Source organism: Euleptes europaea, chromosome 2, assembly GCF_029931775.1.
Source record: "Euleptes europaea isolate rEulEur1 chromosome 2, rEulEur1.hap1, whole genome shotgun sequence".
NCBI classification, from domain to species: Eukaryota; Metazoa; Chordata; class Lepidosauria; order Squamata; family Sphaerodactylidae; genus Euleptes; species Euleptes europaea.
This window is the reverse complement of record NC_079313.1, coordinates 135,008,796-135,021,150: the sequence shown is the minus strand read 5'-3', so window position 1 is coordinate 135,021,150 and position 12,355 is coordinate 135,008,796. Positions and strand designations below refer to the sequence as shown.

At 43.3% G+C, this 12,355-nt stretch overlaps 1 protein-coding gene across 1 annotated transcript in view; it reads right to left on the bottom strand.

Annotated features, from left to right (window-relative positions):
- ZBTB46 (zinc finger and BTB domain containing 46) overlaps positions 1-9,762 on the bottom strand; it is a 52,078-nt gene extending 42,316 nt beyond the window's left edge. Inside the window, exon 1 of the mRNA XM_056845295.1 lies at positions 9,736-9,762. The gene's annotated coding sequence lies outside the window, so the exon portion shown is untranslated. The remainder of the gene's footprint in view (positions 1-9,735) is intronic.
- Positions 9,763-12,355: the final 2,593 nt, after the last annotated feature.

Genomic DNA, 12,355 nt, shown 5'->3' with positions numbered 1-12,355 from the left:
AGTCAATCAGAAGCCTTGCCGAGCAAAAGCCCCTACCTGGCCCCACCTACTTCCTAAAAACACTTGACAGGTGCTACAAAAAGGTGTTGGCTAGAGCCATGGCACCCACAGGAACCACGTTGGGGACCCCCAGTGTACACTATATGTTATAATTGCTTGCCGTATGTATTACCTTGCTCACAATTCACTGTTATCCACCTAGGTAATTCCGCCTTTTGACACTGTTAATGTATCATGCCTAATACTTATGACTTGTTTCCAGATTTCTGTAATCCTAGTCTTATTACTTTATCAGATGTCTTATTCTATTAACTGCATTGACTTACATTGTATAATCTGCCTTGAGACTCAAATGCGAAATGTGGACTATAAATAACAAATAAAAAATTAATTAAATAAGTCAGGGTCTGTGATTCTATGCTGAAAACCAAAACTCAGTAGTCCAGGAACACTTTACCCAAATTAATAATTTACATCATTTTTATATGCAATCATGTTATCTCCAGAATGTCTTAATTATAAAGCAGTACATGTTTTCTGTCTTTTGTACTACTCGTTCTAACACTGAAGGCCATGGAGTAAAAACTGCAAATGAGCCACCTACCAAAGCTGTCTGTATAGTAACAATGATTGTTTTTTAAAAAAATAGTTTACCATGTGGCAATGCAAAGAATTATAATTATTGACCATGGGATTATTGAAAAGCAAATACTGACTTAAAAATGCAAGCACTGTTCCTTTCCTCTGAACTTTCCTTAGTAACACTGGTAAACAACTGTAGCTCTGTCTCAGAGTAACCCGAGGAACCATCCCATGGGATTCACCAGGTGGACTACAGGAGTGAAGTATTTACTACTTGGGATCTGTCTGACTGATTGGACTAAAAGTTATATCCCATGACTAGTGCCTTACTAGTCCACTTACTAGTTCCACTTCAGCCCATTGCCTTCCAGACTTAGGGTTGCCAACCACCAGGTACTAGCTGGAGATCTCCTGCTGTTACAACTGATCTCCAAGTGAGAGAGATCAGTTCCCCTGGAGAAAATGGCCACTTTGGCAATTGGACTCTATGGCATTGAAGTCCCTCCCCTCCCCAAACCCTTCCCTCCTGAGGCTCCGCCCCAAAAATCTCCAGGTATTTCCCAACTCAGAGCAGGCAACCCCGTCCAGACTGCATATGCCTATTTGAATTTATGCCTTCATTGTTCTACACTGGGAGCTTAACTGGGTTTGAGAGATTTTCCATTTTCTTTACACGTGTGTTTGCATACTAATTAGTGAGTACTTTATTTCATTTATTACAGACTTGTATATTACAAAGGATAATTTCTTCAGTTTTTGGATAATAGCTACAGTAAGTCCTATGCAACCTGGCTGTAAATTAGTTATGTTTGTGTGTGTTATGTGAAGGCTGTACTAGTTATATTTTTGTTTGTTGTAGAATCCCAAGGTTACGGTCCAAAGAAGAGATATCAAAACGGAACATTAACCAGCATACCATCACTGTTGTGGTTTTGTGTAATGTTATCTACACTTCTGTTTTTGCTCATTATATGTGTACAGCAATTCGTGTCTCACAATTTCTTTGAACTGTTGTCACAGCTATTTTGTATGTTTTCATATTAGCTACAATTTGTTATATAAAGGTCTCACAATCTCTGGTGCTGTGCACCTTTTTCTTCTTCTATTAGAGGTTTCTCCCTCCTTTTTTCTTTTCTTTTTAGTGCCTTACTGAAGCAACCAACATGAATACAAAGCAGGAAACATGAATACAGCACCATCATGACTGTGATGTAACATAAGAAGGAATGTTATAGAACAGGGGGTCTACAGCCTATGGTTCTAGGATCAAATGCGTCTCAGTACATAACCAAGTGCCCTGACCAGGATGGCCCAGGCTAGCCTGAACTCATCAGATCTCAGAAGCTAAGCAGGGTCAGCCCTGGTCAGTATTTGGATGGGGGACCACCAAAGAATACCAGGGTTGCTATGCAGAGGAAGGCACTGGCAAACCATCTCTGTTGGTCTCTTGCCATGAAAACCCCCAAAAGGGGTCGCCATAAGTCGGCTGCGACTTGATGGCACTTCACACACACACACACACACCCAAGTATGGCTCTATTAAAAAAGAAAACTAAATCTTTAAGTTAAGAAATATTGGAGGAACGGGTGGGCTACTAGAACAGCCAGCATGTGAAGGGATATGGGGATATGTGAAGTGGCCAACCAGGTGCCTCTAGGAAGCCCAAAAACAAGACAACAGCAGCAGCATTATCTTGCCTGTGTTCCAAAGCACCTAATATATTTGGCATGCTCCTCTGATCCTGGAGAGAATAGGTATGCATCCTGACTAGTATTCTTTTTTACTAGTAGCCATGGATTGCCCTCTCCTCCATGAACATGTCCACTCCCCAGCCAGCCATGGTTCACTTTAAATAACTTCCCTTCAATAATTCATAGAACATCCACAGTGACCCAGTTCTGGTAAGTAAGATCTGCTGTCCAAACTGCCTCAACAAGCAAATATTAGAACAGCAAATGTTTTCCCTTCGAGTTCAATTGTATAACGTACACATTGCTTTTATTCACAAATCGGGTACCTCAAGAAAACGTGCTTTCTTTCATGTTGTCATATGTTTCAGCTTAAAGACACAGCAACAGAATATTGACAACACCATACAGAAAGTGGTGTCAGTTATTCAAAGATTTCTATATGGTTATGGTTTGACTTTCTGCCTTCTACTGGAAAATGCCTCCCAGTGCTTCTGGATATATAGCAAGCACTGTTGACAATGGAGATGTGGAGTATACTAAGGCTATAAACAAGAGCCCCAGAACTAGCATAATGACTTTGTCAGCAACTGTGTGCAGAAAACATCCCATAATAGCCTCTCGCAGAGAGACAGATGGGCTCGCCAAAGGGAGCAAGAGGGAGTACAACCCCAAGTGGGAATACAACCCACATTTTGCAATTCCTGCTGGACACAGCAATAACGTGAAAAAATAACATTCAATTACTGGAGTCACTCACTCCCCCACCCCAGAAAGCCACTTAAACAATACCAATTGCAATGAACTAGGTTTGCTAAATCTTTACTGCAAATTGCAATTAAATTCAGTAGGGGATGCTAGATTAAGTGGTTTGGTAGCAATATGCACCCCTAAAACAAGTAAAGGACACATGATTAGAATCGGAGCCAACCTTCCACCAAAATAAGCGAGGCATACAGTCTACTTTTCAGCCTGAGGACCATTTTAGGCTGCCAGATGTTTTATGTTTTTCTTAATGCTCTTCTGCAAATAACAATTAGTTTTTAAAGATTTGTAAACAGATTATATTTTTTACCAGTTTTATATGCAAGTTCTCTGAAGGGGTGGCATATAAATTTTCTAAGCAGGTAAAAAGAAATCAACGAAATACTACTTCTTTTGCCTGCCCAGAACCTCTTACTATTCAACATAACTGCATGACCACAAGCTTGACTGTAGTATGAAGAAAAAAATCTCCCTAGCCTCACCCCAAACTATTCATAAAATGTATAAACTTTGAGTGTATCATCTGGTAGTCGTTCTTTAAAAATAAAAGATAAATAGGTCTGAACACATTAGCCTTTACTCGTATTTTATTTATTTTTATAATTCTTATTTTACAGGATGGGACATCCAATAAGCAAGGTAATAAGATTAAAGGTAAAGGTAGTCCCCTGTGCAAGCACCGGGTCATTACTGACGTCATTACTGATGACGTCACATCCCAACGTTTACTAGGTAGACTATGTTTATGGGGTGGTTTGCCATTGCCTTCCCCAGTCGTCTATACTTTACCCCTAACAAGCTGGGTGCTCACTTAGATTAGAGTTGCGGAAATTAAAACCAAGCAAAAATCTAGAAGCTGGAAGAAAGCATATTTTTTAACATGGGATATTAAACAATGCAGAAATTCTCTAATCCCCTAGTCATTTTGTTATTTTCAATACCTTTCCCAATGCTACACTGTTTTTTTTGAGATGAAGAGAACAGGACAGTACTCCAAATGAGGCCACACTAAAGATTTACAAAAAGGCATTACGAGACGGGCCATCAATTCCTTTCCCGATAACCACCAGCTGAGAATCTATTTTGTTCAGGACCTCTGGACACAAAGTTGAACTTTCATTGCTATTTACCAAAACCCTAACGCCTCTTTCTGGGAGAGTTACACTCGAGTCGTCGTCCCCCCGTCACAGGCACTGCACAAGGAAACAGTGACTAGGCTCGGGACCCCATGGACGCCAGGTAAGATGTTCCCCCGCTCCCAGAGGGCACTACACCCGCTTACTACACTCTCATATGCCTGCTGAAGTAGGACAGAAGTAGAAATAAGATGGGTTCTTCCAAGACCTCATAAGGAGTATTCCAAGGATATAGCCTGCAGGAAACACACACCCAAACAACAAGATTTACCAATATTACAGTATGCAACCAGTGTTTTCATTGTAGACCTCTTGGACCACAGTATTAAGGAGAAATTTTTTACAAAACACTTTGTTTCAAAGTCCAATGAAAAAAATATATACCGAGACCACTAGGATACAATTTTTGCATTTGGTTACCAGGCATACAAGGACAACCATCATCACATCCAAACCTGTTTCAGGTGGGTAGCCATATTGGTCGGCAGTAGAAGAGCAAGATTTGAGGCTAGTAGCAATTTAAAACACAACAAGCTTTCCAGGGTATAAGCTATCAAGAGTCAAAGCTCCCCTCAGGTATCCTTGTATCTGCCAAGGGAGCTTTGACTCTCAAAAGCTTATACTATGGAAATCTTTTGTTGGTCTTTAAGGTAATAGCAAACTTGGAAAGTTTTTTAACTGCACTTATAAGCCACCTAAAGGTTCATGACATGGACAATAATAATAAAAAATATCTGACTAAATTGATTTTTAAAACCAGATAATAAAATCTATGAAGCCTAGCCCGAATGGCAGAATAAACTCAAGCCTTCCAATTCTATCCTCACAAGGAGTCAAGAGTCATGACTAGCATTTTGCTGGTGGTGATCCACTGCATTGTACACAAGCACCTTTCTGCAACTGTGTGCAATATCAATGGAAAATAATGCATAGAAACAAGATACAGCTTAACGTCTTTATTTATTTATTTATTGCATTTATAGCCTGCCCTTATTCCCAGCAAGCCGGACTCAGAGCGAGTAAAATTAAAATTAAATAAACATCAGTTAAAACATACGCTAAAACATACTTTAAAATTATAAACTCCAAACCAATACGACACAAATACAATGAAGCAAGATGATACTGATACAGGATACAATTACAGGCACTGGAGAAACCTGGCCAGGCAGTAGACCCCCCAAACCAGGTTGGGGGAGGATGGGGAGGCCAGCAATGGTAATAATGGAGAAGAACTTGCGGCTGCCCTCAGAGTTGTATGCCTGGTGGAACAGCTTTGTTTTGCAGGCCCTGCAGAACTCATTTAGGCCTTCGCAGGGCCCTGATGATACTTGGGAGTCTGTTCCACCAGATCGGGGCCAGAGCCGAAAAAGCCCTGGCCCTTGTCGAGTTCATCATCTTATGACAGTCACTGAGTCATAAAAACATGAGAAGAGCCCTGCTGAATCAGACCAGTGGTCCATCTAGTCCAGCATCCTTTCGCACACAGTGGCCAACCAGTTCCTCTGGAGGTCCAACCACAAGGCATGGAGGCCGAGGCCTTCATAAGAATGTAAGAAGAGCCCTGCTGGATCAGACTAGTCAACCCTGGTCCATCTAGTCCAGTATCCTGTCTCATACAGTGGCCAACCAGTTCTTCTGGAGAACCAAGAACAGGTCATAGAGGCCAAGACCTTCATAAGAACACCAGAAGAGCCCTGCTGGATTAGACCAGTGGTCCATCTAGCTAGCATCCTGTCTCACACAGTGGAGGTCCAACAACAGGCCATAGAGGCTGAGGCCGGCCCCTGATGTTGTCTACTGGCACTGGTATTCAGAGGTTTACTGCCTCTGAATGTCGAGGTTCCCTTTAGTCGCTGTGACTGTGTCACTACATCCACTGGCTGCAAATTCCACATTTTAATCACTAGTTGAGTAAAGTAGTATTACCTTTTGTCTGTCCAGAATCTAATGGCCATCCACTTTATACAGAGTGCCTTTGAGTTCTAGTATTTTGGAAAAGAGAGAAAACCTTCTCTGTACCCTCTCTGTACCCTGTGCCTAAATTGATCAATCTGATGCCAATTTTATAAACTTTGTGCCGAACACCAATGATTCTCCCTGCGAAGCAGACAGAAAGTTCACTGCAGATGAAAAAACAACAATGTGGTTCCATGTGGAAGCATCCTGCATTTATCATTCACCAGGAAAAACATTTTTGCTTGAGAGTTCTTTCCAAACACAGTGAATGTGTGTGCAAGACAAAGTATACTAATCAATTATTAAATATGTGCCTACCTGTAGCTTGAATCTCACCTATCATAAGTAATGTAGGCATCATAACAAAGCCTTCAACACATGAACACATGCAGCTGCCTTATACTGAATCAGACTCTTGGTTCATCAAAGTCAGTATTGTCTACTCAGACATGCAGCAGCTCTCCAGGGTCTCAGGCAGAGGTCTTTCACATCACCTACTTGCCTAGTCCCTTTAACTGGAGATGCCGGGGATTGAACCTGGGCCCTTCTGTATGCCAAGCAAATGCTCTACCACTGAGCCACAGTCCCTCCTCAGAACCTTAGTTTCTATTATATGACAGTAGCCCTAGAGCACCCCAGAAGCTAATTTCAAGCATACTGAATCCAAGGTGGGACATTCACATTAATATTTTAACACAACTTGCACATTTAAAATATGAGTTCTCAAACTAAGAGATGTGCCTCTTTATGGAAGTCCTGCCTACTGCTAGAGAAAAATGGGACCTTTCTCAAGTCCCACTGCCTGTCACTTGCTGGCAGTACCCCAAAACACATTACTCTGTCTTGTGAAGGAAGGTTCACAAACTGTGGGCCAGCTAAACTTAACTTTGTTTTACTAAAAAAAAAAAAAAAAAAGGCATATGAGATATGAGCCTGCTTCTCTCATTTTCCTAATGCAAAGCAGAGGCAGAATAAAAGCAGGGAAAAAAAATAACTTATCTAACGATGTATTTACTTTTGCAAGGTATAACAAACAGCTGAGAACATGGCTGCAATCCTGTGCATATTTGCATGTTCCGTTGAAATTAACTCTTAAAGTTTTCATCGCTCAGTATTCACATTTGAGAAGGTTTAATTCAACTGACTGCCAAATTTGCAGTGTTGTCTTACCTTAAACTTTCTGACTTTAGGTAAGATAATGACCTCCTGAACGCACAACATATGCTGTCCCCAATCGTATTGTGCAAAGTGTCAAAATTTTCCAGCAGTTTTCAGAGTTCAAGAAATTATTAGTGTAAAAGGATAATCCCTTAGAATTTCAGGAAGCCCTTCAAAGATTAAACTAAGCCCCTTTTATCCTTTTATTTACCAATTAAATTAATAATTTAGCAACAAGGTTTAATTCACACTACAAATAATGAAGAAAAGTAATGTTATGTCTTGGAGGCAGTTGCTGAAAGGCAAGGAGAACGGAGTGCAAAAAGGAAACCTTGCTTGGGAAACGCAGGCTGTTCTAGCGGGACAATCAAACACAAAATTTTGTATTAGTCTAAAGACTGATGGCAAGTGAAATATTGCCCTGAAAAGCTTTCACGAGAAAGTAGAAGGCATTTCTTCTTGCCTTTTGAAGATGCTGACACCACCGAATATCAACCTAGCACCAAAGCAAAAAGGAATCTCCAATTGGTAATTCACTCCTCCTAACCTTTCCTCCCATTCCCACCAAAAGGCATACCAAGGTTGTTCCAGAAAAGCACTCAAAGGGCTTTCCCCTTTAATATACCCACTGTGGAAGACTAGCCAGATTGTAAGGATGCCCTAGAAAACACAAGCCACAGGGGAAAGATGGCCCATTTCCTCTCTACTATGAAATACAATCTAAAGGTTAGATTGAAAGACATCATGTAGTAAAATGATTACTTGCTTATTAGATATATTAGATAAGGCATAACACTGACCCTTTAAAGGGAACGAATATAGGTAATTTTGCATTGCAAATTAATTGGCTCAAGCTCTCTGTTTAGAACATGGTTATGTGGAGTAAGTAAGACACCACAGCATGAAATGAAGCCATTCGGTCACAATGGCATAGTTATAATAAAGGTTCTGCCCCCCATCCCTCCAAAATTGTCTCCTCTTCTATTTAAGTGGAAGCTAAACATGGTCTCTCAGATTTATTATTTTCAGGAACACACCACAAGTTCCAGTAAGTGAAGACCTGCCTATTGTTCTGTACTATCCAACCTGCCCCTATGAGACATATCCTTTGTTAACTCCTGGTACACATCTGATAATTTTCACTACATGTGGAAGTTCTGGGGCTAGCAACAAGCTCCAGCTACTAAGAACTTGACAAGCACATACACAACTGTATTCAACTGCTACTAATTCAGTTCAGTATAGCTGATCAATAAAACAGAATTGGCTGTCAAATGTTACAAGTGTTTCCCTTCATTCATGCAATTCTACAGCACTTAAAATGAAAGCATACACAGCCAAACAGTAGTTCATAAACAGTCGAAATGCAGTCTACATGGAGGGACATCCTACTCTGAGCTTTTGAAAGTTTCTGGCATAAAACTGAAGTTTTGTCTGCTCCACGTAAGAAAACAGTGCCTCTCTCTCCACTTTACCGGAACACATTCTTTATCTTCTAGGAGAAAGTCTCTTAAAACAGAAGCACAGAAACAGTAGAGACCCAGGTTACAAGTTACGTACTTGAAACACTAGCAAATAATGAGAAGAGGCAACTAAACATTCAAACTACTTCAAGCATTGCAATTAAAATGCATACAAGAATTTCAGTTACAGGTGCCGGCAAAAGCACTGCTTGCAAAATACAGTGCCTTATTAGCATATCTTTAAACAATGCTGGTAATAACCTTATCTCTGTAAACCATGCCAGATAAATCCCTTGGATTGTGGAACTGAGCACACCGAGGAAACTAATTTTAACCCCCCCCCCCCATTAAAGCCGCCCTTTTGCTTATTCTTATTACTTATTAAAAAGAAATTTAGGGGTGATCGTTCAACCACATTTTTTATTTGTGATTCTTTAGCAGAACACCAAATCCTTAAACTGAAGAAATCCTTCCACTGTTACAGTCCTAGAGATCTGCTTCCCTCCGTATTTATCATCTGGGATTGTGTTGTCAGAGTTAACTGGCATTTGTCAAACTGACATATCTAACTGCAGACCAAACAAAACAAAAACAAACCCACAATTTACAAATGTCTTCCCACTTTGTTTTAATTTAAATTTAATTTTAAGGAATACCTTTTAAGGCATTACAACTTCTCCTATAAATTATTCTTGGGGGGGGGGAGAGGACCCACTCATTAATCTTCCCTACAATATTTCCAAGTCAATTCTTTTACTTGTTACCAGCTGTATCACCGACAGTTTGAGAAAGAAGCTTGATTTTGAAGGGGGGGGGATCTCTGCCCATATTTCAGCTTGCAATTAAAATGGAGGAAAGGCCAAGCGATCTGCGCCTGTCTTTAGGGGGAGACAATAACCCAAAACAGGCCTGGCCTTTAAAGAGGCAGAAAGAGAAAGCGAGAAGAAGAAGAAATACACAACACATTTCACTAGAATTATTACCTCATCCCTTTCTTCCAAGCAGTTTTGAGCCACTCTCTCTTGACAAAAGTCTTGGTCCAACTTTGTACAGATGCTTATTTTTAAAGTGGTTATTATTTTTTTTAAAAAAAGTTCTCAAAACAGAACACAGAAAAGGGCTTGTTATTTTGCGAAGTGGAACTGCTGCTAAAATGCCCCCCTCTTGTCTCTTCTCCACTCCCTTGAGCTGCGTGTTGACGCAGCAGAAATTACCAGCTGGAAAATTCCCCTTTTGGAGGTTAAGAGGGAGGGGTAGGGGGGGAGGAGAGAGGGAGGCAGGCAGGGGGGGTTAAACCCTGCCAGTCACAGCGCTGTCCCCCCATCTAGCCACCCACCCAGTCCCAAATAAGGCATCGTGTCCTGGGGTGAAAGAAGATCAGAGAATCTCCATGCCCCCCCGCCATGGAGGGAAGGAAGGGGGGGTAATCTCACCCCCTCCAGCCAATGCCCAGCTGCCCTCAAGCGTCTGCCAGAACAAGACACTGCCCGGGCGTGAGCAAGTGGTCCTCACCCACGCCAGCATTTCGCTGGGCACGGAAACCAGCTGAACAGAAGCGGATCCAAGGTCTATTCGTTGGGCTGGCGGAGGAGGGATTCTCAATTATTCTTAGTTGGGGTGGGGGGGGATTATTTTTTTTAAAGCACATTTCTTCCAACCAGGAGCAATCCTTCCCACCCCCAACTTAGTTAGCCACGGCGGGGGGGGGGTTACTCTCCTTACGTCCTTTGTGGGGGGAGGGTGTCTCTCTGACCACAGTACCTTAAAAGAAGTTAGATCCTTCTTTAGAGAAAGGGGGAGCGAGAAGCCCCCTTAAAAGCCCCAACACTTAAGTGCATTTGTCTGGAGGGGGAGTGAATAGGGGTCACCCCCTCCCAATTTGGGGGGAGGGTGTCTCTCTGACCATCATACCTTAAAAGAAGTTAGATCCTTCTTTAGAGAAAGGGGAGCGAGAAGCCCCCTTAAGAGCCCCAATAATTACGAATGCATTGGTCTGGAGGGGGAGTGAATAGGGGTCTCCCCCTCCCAATTGGGGTGGTGGTCTCTCTGACCTTAAAAGAAGTTAGATCCTTCTTTAGAGAAAGGGGGTGTGAGAAGCCCCCTTAAAAGCCCCAATAATTACAAGTGCATTTGTCTGGGGGGGGGGTAAATGGGGGTCACCCTCCTCCCCAGTTTATTCCAGACCCCTCCCCACCTTGGCGGATTCCCTGTTTTGAATAAAGAGGGTATAAAAGCCGCCCCCTCCCATAACTGCATGTGCATATCAAGGGTTTTTATGCATTTATGGGGGGGGGATAAATGCATGCATTTGTGGGGGGGGGCTTTTAAAAGAGGGCATAAAACTGAGGGGGAAGGGTGAGGAAGCGACCCAAGGTTGTGAGGTGGGCAGACTGGGTGAGAGCCGAGTTTGGGGAGGGGGGGGAGGAGGAAAGTGCCCCCCAGGACCTTAAAAAGGGGGGGGGAGAGAAAATAATTGCTCTCTCTGCCCGTCTTACCTGCCCTTCATGGGGGGAGCAGCGCGGGGTCTGGGAGCGGCCGGAGCTTTGGCTCCACTCGGTCACTCTCTTCAAGGGTTGGGGGTGGGGAGGGGAAAAAGGGGGCAAGCGGGGAGGAGGGGGCGGGGCGCGCTCCCGCCTCCCCTCCCTCAGGAAGAAGGGGCGGGGGGGTCAGCCGGGCGCGCGCGCCCGCGTCGCTCCCCTCGCCCCCCTTGGCCGAAAGGGGGGCGGGGGGGGGAGGAACCACGCGCGGGCACCAACCGGCAAAACAAGGGGAGGGAGGGGGCGTGGTTTCGAGGGGCGGAGGGAAAGGACCGCCGCTCGGGCTCTGATTGGGCGCGGCCGCGCACGGGCCTCCCTAAGACACGCCCCTCGTTGGCTGTTGGCGGCGGCGTTGGCCCCGCCCCCTAGGCTCGAGAGGCGCGCGGGGTGGAAGCGCCGCTGTCAAGCTGGCTGGACGCAAGGACGCGGTGTGTGTGTGTGTGTGGAGAGGAAGACTCGGGCGCGGGGCATCACGGGAGAAAACGGCCCTGGCGAGGCCGTTGCCAAGGGCAAGCTGGGGCGCCTGTCGCCTTGGCAACGGTCAGGGCCTTGCGCCTGCCCGCCCCTGATGGGGCCCCGGGAGGCTGAACGCGAGAGGGGGGCGAGGCTTGAGTTTACACGCGGAGAGGGCGAGTTCACACGCGTGCCCCCCCATCTTCTTCAGTATTAAATACGCGCACGTGCACAATCACACGCCCAAAGTGCTAACCACAGGAGTTGTTGTCCCCTGGCAATGGACTGAGGCTGCTACAGAAGTCAAGCACACAGCAAGCACACAGCTGATCATTATCAATTCACGATGTCTTTTTATATATATATATATATATATATATATATATATATATAATTTTTCAATAATTACTAATTATTTTTCAATAATTACTAATTATTTTTCTATAATTACTAATTATTTTTCAATAATTACTATACATCTCAATAATAATACTATACATCTCATTTGACAATACATCCTATATACCAATCGTTGACTCGATAAAAAAAATTGAAAAAATTATTAGGTGCATGTCTTCAGTATTAAATATAATTAATTATAATTGACTTCCCC